Genomic DNA, 8,506 nt, shown 5'->3' on the forward strand with positions numbered 1-8,506 from the left:
CCGAACTCGTTGACCTTTCCAGTTAGGCTTACGCAATCTCTCGAGTTCTAGTCATTGGAATGAGTCAGGTCAAGTCAAGTGCGAACATGAATCGTATTGAATCTTTGCTCCGTACGTAGTTTACGCAGTTGCCTTTAGAGTGAAAATGAGAGGTCTAGAAGTTGTCCAGTCTATTGATCCAATCGTACGCCGGGTGCCTCCGCTTTGGTTGCCTATTATCACCTGGTCGTAACCAGAGATGGCCACAGTCCGGTTCAGGAGCCGGAGCAGGATTTCAATGTTTTTTTACCTGGCCGGACTGGATCCGGATTTTGAATTTGGGGTGACGGTCGGATTTTAGCCGGATTTTTTTGCTATGATATGATTAATTAGCATTGTTCTGGCAGGATTTTTTCGGATTCCGAACTGGACATTCACCAGCCGGATTTCTTTGGACTCTGAATTTCCAATTGCCAGCCGGATCCGGATAGATTCGGATCCCGAAATTTTGGAATCCGCCCATCTCTGGTCGTAACCACCAGCTCAGTGGTCGTAACACACCAGGATCGTGTACGAAACACTTTCGGACGGGCTTAGAAAAATTAGGGTCTATCGATTTGCGTAATCTATAACTATACCATGAAATCATAACGCATGCTACTAAGGATGACCTGATACTTGATTCGTGGCATAGGGACGATTCTTAGTTCACGTACATTTTGTAAAATAATCCTTTGTTAAAAATAAATGAATAAAACATTTGTTACCACACTTCAAGTCACGGCTCACCGGCAAACCTCTCGCGGCACCTACGTTAAAATCACTGTTGTCGGGAAATTCATGTGAGCATCATAAAGTTACTTTTTTACGTTGGAAAACGCCATTGCGACGTCATGTTGATAAAAGTCGCTCGCACCCCTTGCCCCACCACCCGATATTGTCACGAGCCGCCACTGCCTGTTGTCCATCACATTAAAGATACTTAGGTGTTTTTTCGACCATAGCGATTTCATTGCACTTCTTGACAATGTTGTGGAATGATCGTGACTTCGTAAATGTGTTATTTCCAGTAACATTCGTGGCTTTGTACCATTGCTCGTATGCGGTCAATCAAGGTTTCGAGGCTTCCTCAGTGGAAAATAGTATCAAAACTATAATTCTCGTTAGTAAATTAACTTTCAGTTGCATGGAGCGTATAATTTCATTACTCGAGAAAATCGTCTTTTACTACTCGACTCGAATCAAATTAGTACTCGGTTCAGATTCGAGTACTCGAACGCCGGCATTTCAAATGGACGTGGATTTGAGTTTGAAATGGAAGGCCTTCGACCCCGAACAACAACCCTGAGCTACGCCCCAGTTCCTAGTGATGACTCTGAGCTAGCAATGACCGCAAGAACAACCCGCAGCGAACACCGGCATCACGTTTCAAGCCGAACGACCACGTTCCAAATGTTCTACGACCACGTTAGTTTTAAAATTCGCAACAGGAACTGGAGCTACGCAAAAATCTTCTAGTTAGCCTAGTTGACCGAACTAAATTGGTAGTGTGTGCATTAGGGTTGTTCAAAAATAACTTTTTTCCGAATTTCACTCGCCTAATGATAAAATTGTCAGGTTGCATAAAAAACGCTACACACCAAATCTGGCTCAATTCCGACCAGTATAGGCCGTGCAATTTCAAATTGAAATTTCGATAATTTTCGAATTTATGGTATTTACGGTGAAAACTTTCGACACTTCGATATGACCAAATATCGTGTTCCAGGCATGCCTGAAGGGAAAGTGATACTTTTTTCACGGGTTTACATCTTGATACTGGGCTGTGGCTGTCATATAGAGTTGAGATAATGAAATTGATAATTAATGAAAAATTAATTTGACACTGATTTGCTGGAAATCAGTCAACAGAATTGAAGTAGTTTTGTTAAACGATTGTGATATATATTAGCAAATAAAATACTTTTAAGGCTGCAATTGTGCAGCATGAAGAGAAATGAAATGACGCATCGGTAACATACAGCAAAATATATTTCCCAGGATAATATCGATACCCGTAAGTATCCAGAGGTGGTCAGTAACGAAGTACTTCTACTTTTTGCAGTACTTGAAGTAGATTTTGCCTACTCAAACTACTTTTTAAGTAGTTATGATATTAGACCAGTGCTCTTCAACCTTTTTCGGAGTGGTACACCCTTTTAACGTTTGCTCAAAACTCGTACACCCCTGTTCATTAGGGGTCTTCAAAAATGACTTTTTTTCTCAAATCGTACTGGCTACTTGATAAAATTGTTAGGTTACCTAATTTAAGCCTACACACCAAATTTGGTTCGATTCCAACCAGTAGCCGCATTGCTACGGGAAAAATAAATAACGAAAAATTTGAAATTTTTCTGTTCACCCGATGAAAGTATTATGTTGTCTATGAAAACGATGTTCTTCAAATTTGGTTCAATTCCAACCAGTAGAAGCGGAGTTATTGCCGTCAAAAATTTGGATTTGAATAAAATAGTATTTGGTCACAGACGAGTCTATTCGCCGCCAGTTAGGCCGCCTGTCACGCAAATTGGAATTTATTTCGTGTCAGCCCCAAAACAGCATGACATTACGAACGATAATCAACCTAAATGTAACAGTATTGGGGAGAGAATAGGTAAAGCTACTGCTGCAGAAGCGGTAATTCAGATCAGCGATGATAGCAGGCGCACCAGCCTACTGCGTATCAGGCCTGCTCCACACCACACACAGTCGACAGAAGCACATGGGCTGCATGAAATGTCAGTAACCTCAGATCCTATGTCGCTATACACAGTCTATTGTCGCTAATTTGCATCACTAGTAACAAAATATTAAATTACAAATGTATGGCGAAATATTGGACATAACATCGGCATTTTAAAACAAAAGGGTTTCGATTTCATCATGGATGCTGTTTCGACCCTGGCTGGCTACGTCACTTTTTTATTTTCATTGCGGTATTTATTAACGTCGGGTATGAAGTACCGATTCAAGAAGTCTGAGCTATCGCGGCGGTTTCCTCAAAAATCACTAAAAGACAAATGACTAGCTGAACACATGTTTGTTAACTGCATACTTTCCAACACCAAACGGAGCCATTGGTCTATTGCCGACGGCTAAATGATTACGGGAGATTTTGCTTATGACATCACAATCAAACGGTGTACAGTATTACACTTGAGATAACATCATACCATGCTTTTTGACGCTATTTCACATCTCCGCTGGGTGTACGTTATGTGAGACCGCTTTTCCCGCCTAGGCGCGCGAAGCGCGAATAATTTCAGTAATTCAAGAATGTAATCGGGCAATATGATCGGGAATTACATATATATTGCTATCAATTTTGATCCTCTCTCTGCTCACGTAATCAGATTTACCCGTAGAGCTGAGCGAAGTCTGTTTTAAAATTGTAGGACATCCCAATAATAATTAGACATCTTTGGGCGTATACCCGTTGGCAGGAACTAAACAGCACTTCGTCAGCCCCGCCCCCCCACAATAACTTGGGTTTTGGGTTCTCATAGGGTGATAAACCGACCCCTCATCACAGTGTTCGCTTTTGTCGAGAAATTTGCTGCACTGTTTAGTGTGCCAGCTCGAAGCGCGAAAATTTTCGATAATTCATGATACAATCGGCCAATAAGATTGCATTGCATATATATTGCTATCAATATCTTGTCCTCTCTGCTCATGTTATCAGATTTACCGGAAACTGTAGGGCCCATAAATAATAATTAAACATTTTCGGGTGGGCGGACCCGTTGGTATGACTTCGTTACATGATTTTATTTCGTGACCTCCTGTCTGCTATATCAAAAATATAAAATTGCTCTAACGTACTAAACTAAAAGACGCATACGATTTCAAATTGGTATTTCTTCACTGGCATATATTTTTTTCTTGCTGGATGGTATTTGTCTTCTGAGGTTCAGATTGCCAAGACAGGAACATATGGCGCCAGTCATTTAGGCGCCTCTGGACAATTTAACCTATTATTTGGTATATATAACGAAGTTTTCGGTCTGCGTAAGGGCAGTCCGTTTCGGCCAAGCTTTTCGCACTGCCGATCGTTCTGGCACACTTCTTGGAGTCGCATGTAATAAGTACTAAATCATTATATATCTTGGTGCGTGGTGACGTGTTAATGGCCAACGCCGATATGTCCATTTCTATAAATGTTGCGTGTTTTTTCTTGGGGTAAGAGTACCAAATAATGAACATAATTGGCGAAAAATTTTGGAAAAAATTGCATAAATTAAAAAAAAAATACGCTATAATTTATGTTAATTCACGAAATAATTTGGGGCCCCCTTCGAGCTCACCCCCCCCCCATTGGGGGGTTTGGGGCGTGGCAGTTACGGTGCTGCATGCTCATTAACCTGTGCGTCAACCTGTCCTGACCCATAAACCTGCCTTTGTGATAGCTAGCCATCGGCTCATTGTAATTCGGATCTGGTACACCCCTGTACACCCCATCCGAGTGGTACACCCTTTGCAAATTCTGGTACACCCTAGGGTGTACGACCACCCCGGTTGAAGAGCACTGTATTAGACTACTTCTACTTCTACTTGACAGTTTTCAGTTTTGTAGGCAAAAATAAGCGTAGAATGCCTACTTACTTACTTACTTGTGAACCACCACTCCTACTTCTACTTGAGTAGAAATTCCGGCGTTACTTCTACTTCTACTTGAGTAGCGAAGATGGCTACTTTGACCACCTCTGTAAGTATCTTTTGTAATGCCGATGTAGATATTTGACGACGTTTTGGCTGTTTTCTTCGCATTGCGTTATGATATTTGCTTTTCACAACTCCAATATACCTCCACAAGGCGAATTACGAATGCTGAGACATTATTTTCGAATTTTACCGGCTCCGCATCATCATGGGCTATTTATATGTACCGTAGTGAACTCGCCCCAACCAACAATGGGATGTTTGAGGTATGTCATGTTACCAGCTGCACTGTTAAAAATATTCTATGCCATATTACTGGTCTGGTCCTGGCAGCAGTTTTACGACTCTGAAACCGGTAAATTTGAAAAATATTTTCCTGTAAATATTATTGACCGTAATTTATTTTTACAAAGACTGACTGTTAAATTTTTTACGGAAAATTCCCGTTACCTGATGTAACGGAAAACGGCTGTAATACCAAGTTACTGGTCTGGTCCAGTGCAGCAGTTTTACGCTGATGAGACCAGTAAATTCGAAATAACTCTCCCCGTAATACGATTTTACATATGCTGACCGTAGGAAATTTTACGGAAAATTTCCGTAACTGAAGGTAACAGAAATCTGCTGTAATATCAGTATACTCGTCAGGTCCCTGAGACCAGTAAATTTGAATCAGGTTTATTTGGTGCGGGAACACGTAAAAAAAAGTAAGTGTGGATAATGACGAAAATCCAGTCTTTCTTGTGGAGATCATCCGTCAGCAACTGCCTGAATGAAGAGCGCTTCATCAAAACTTCAGCAGCAGTTGAAGGACTGTACTTCGGGCCATGCTCTTTTGTAGGTTCTTCTATAATCTGAACAATGATTTTGCTGTCATCAACACAGTTACAATTTGGAAACTTTGAGACGCTATAGTATGACATACTGCGACTTTTCATATTCTTGTCTCGAATAATGATGGCCTAGGATAGCGGTGTCGAACATAAGGCCAGCAGGCCGCATGCGGCCTACGAAGCAATTCTGAGTAGTTTGAAAAAACCCTGTATTTCCCAGCACATTTTCTAACAAATGTTGAGATATTATTGTAAGAAATACTTTCCGCAAGGCCACAAATGTCAAGACCATAGACCGTGATATAATTATCCGACAGTGGTGTTATGGTTTTACTCTAGTCATCATCGGGAACAAGTTGGTGATACTGACATCCAATTCCCAAAACTCCAAAAAGTGCACACTGAGTTCATATTTTTATGAAGAAATGAGCCAAAAAGTAGTTATTCGTGAAGTGAAAAAAAACTGTTATATGCAGGTCGCATGGAGAATATAATAGTTATAAAAAATTCAATTCAAATATATTTAGTCGCACTGCTGTATCACTTCTACTCAAAGGCCCCAGACAGACAGAGAAACCCGAATGACGATTAATAATGAGCCAAATTCTAACGTCTGCGTTTAAAATTAAATCACTTGTGTTCCTCAAAGCGCATACGATGAGTTAACGGCAGATTACGAATAAAACAAAGGGAGCATACAAATATGTCAGCTTATTCCGTCGTTAGAGTCAGTGTTTTAGCGGTTTAATTCAAACGATCAATCCTTGCATTTTTGCCAAAATTCCGTTGTTTGCGAGTGAAGGCGCTGCTAGAATATAGGCCTATCCATATGATATGATCGTGAATGTTACCGGTATGTAATATAGCAAAATGTATGCAGGATTGATAATAAACTATTCAAGCGAAAAGTAAGGTGAGGGTGTTTTGATGTACCGTAACATTTTCGAATGATTTGACTGATCCGGCCCGCGAGCGGTTTGAAAGTTTGAATCCGGCCAGTGACGCAACTTGAGTTTGATACGGATACCCATGGCCTAGGACTTCGTACCTGAATCATCTTTTCCAGCGTGATTGCAAACTTTTCTGGCAATATTCCTTTGCATCGCACGTCCAATGTATTTCGCACGGCATCGTGCTAGAAGCGAGAGGCGAAATGATCCCATTCTATCACATAAGCATTCGACGTCATGATTCATAATGCCATAACGCTTCCATTTTCGTGTAGTTCAATGTCAGAAAATGTAATACATTCTTATAAGCCATAGCTTCTGTTCACCATTAAACTGTAACGAAAATACATACGTCTTCAGAAACAGGACTGTGAATAACTTGCCAGATTTGAGCTCGGATACTGCTATACCTACAATATCTGCTATGAACACCTGCAATATTCTAAAGCTAGAGTTAAGCTGTGGCTTCGAAACCCTTAATATCTTACAGCAACGCATCCTGTTATTATCCAATACGAAAACATCGCGTCGATATAATATCTATCTCGGAACATTCAGCCGCACGTGCTAAGGCTCCGATATGTCTGACGTCTGACGCCACTATGTCTGGAATATGTATGACGTCACAATGTACTGTTCGCTCGAGCAGCTACGAATTCATGATCAAACAATTCATAAGACCATTCGCAGGAAAAAAGGTGAAGGACGTGTACTACTTTCGTCGCAATGGCGAAGGAGCATGGCGGCTATACGCTATATACATATAGTTTGCATCATACACGCGTTAAGGAGTCAACAATGGTGGCAGAACTGGTCCAACAGATAAATACACAAAAGATCATACCTGCAGTAAAACTACATAACATGCCGAATTCGCGTGGCATGCTACTATTGCTAGACCTTGATGTATCAAAGGATACTATTTATAAATCGATATAAACGATGGTATTTGCAATGCCCAAATGTTCGGATACCATTCACCGATTAGCAGTCAGCACGGCCATCGATGTCGTAATTTGCTTGATGATTGATACATGATGTAATGACGAAAATCACAAATATATGTCCATAAGACCGTAAGCGTGTAAAATGATCGAATTGTAAGTGCGATAGCAATGTTGCAAATAATGATTATCCAGTAAATCGCTTTTACGAATGCAAAAGTAAATCCGGAATACTGATTATCCAGTAAATTGCTTTTACAAATCAGAAAGTAAATCTGAAATACTGGCTATCCCGTAAATTGCTTCTACGAACTTAATGTGTAATTTTTTTAACCTTTAAAAACAAGTAAATTTACTTTTGACGTGCCCGTATATTAATTTAACGGGCATTTACCGTTAATACAACTGACGGGACAAATTTACCGGTATAATTTGGGTAAATCTACGAATATTTCTAAGAGTGTGGTTGATAATAATGATGACAGATCTTCCTCATATCAAGAAATCTGCTGAACCAGTTCACATCATCCTCGAGATTTGGTGGTGAAAAACGATTCGACGAAAGATAGCACTCGTAAGGAATGGGAAGAGCTAGAACGAGCCACGGCATGAAGATCAACATTGAAAATGAACTGTGACATTGGGCACTAGGCCGAGGTGGATGTCAGTTTAAGAGATCGCAACTGCGCGTCGTTCGGCATCCTCCTATATGTTCATTACATCACATAGTGTCTTATCGCATTGTGCATAGTGTGTGTGTTGATCGGATAAAACTATTGTCTCCATATTATTTATTGATCATTGTCTTTCCATACAATTGTCTTCGCTTAGCCTAGTAATACGGCAATGCGCTTTATTGCACTACTGCAAAAATAGTTTTTTGCTGATGGTGAAAGACCCCATAGATGATTAATACGCTCTATAAAGTTGGTATGTTACAATTTGGTTTCCCTGGGTTTTCGAGCAAATAAAAATATTATTTGAAGTACCATAATGTCATTAATTGGCGTGTGGACCATTTCCGATTGCAATCCGCAGCGTTTGTCTGGGCCGCTGACTGATGCTAATGCTTGTGGAACTGCGAATTTGGAATCAGTAAAAA

General features: G+C 40.5%; 1 long non-coding RNA gene across 1 annotated transcript; it reads right to left on the minus strand.

Annotated features, from left to right (window-relative positions):
* Positions 1 to 5,339: 5,339 nt before the first annotated feature.
* LOC145453321 (uncharacterized) lies at positions 5,340 to 7,876 on the minus strand. The gene is made up of 2 exons (XR_013919723.1): positions 6,559 to 7,876; positions 5,340 to 5,531 (listed from the first exon to the last, which is right to left on the minus strand). It is a non-coding gene; the product is annotated as an uncharacterized LOC145453321 (long non-coding RNA).
* Positions 7,877 to 8,506: the final 630 nt, after the last annotated feature.

Source organism: Botryllus schlosseri, chromosome 13 (genome assembly GCF_051294905.1).
Source record: "Botryllus schlosseri isolate E-star chromosome 13, Bs_hap1, whole genome shotgun sequence".
Lineage (NCBI taxonomy): Eukaryota > Metazoa > Chordata > Ascidiacea > Stolidobranchia > Styelidae > Botryllus > Botryllus schlosseri.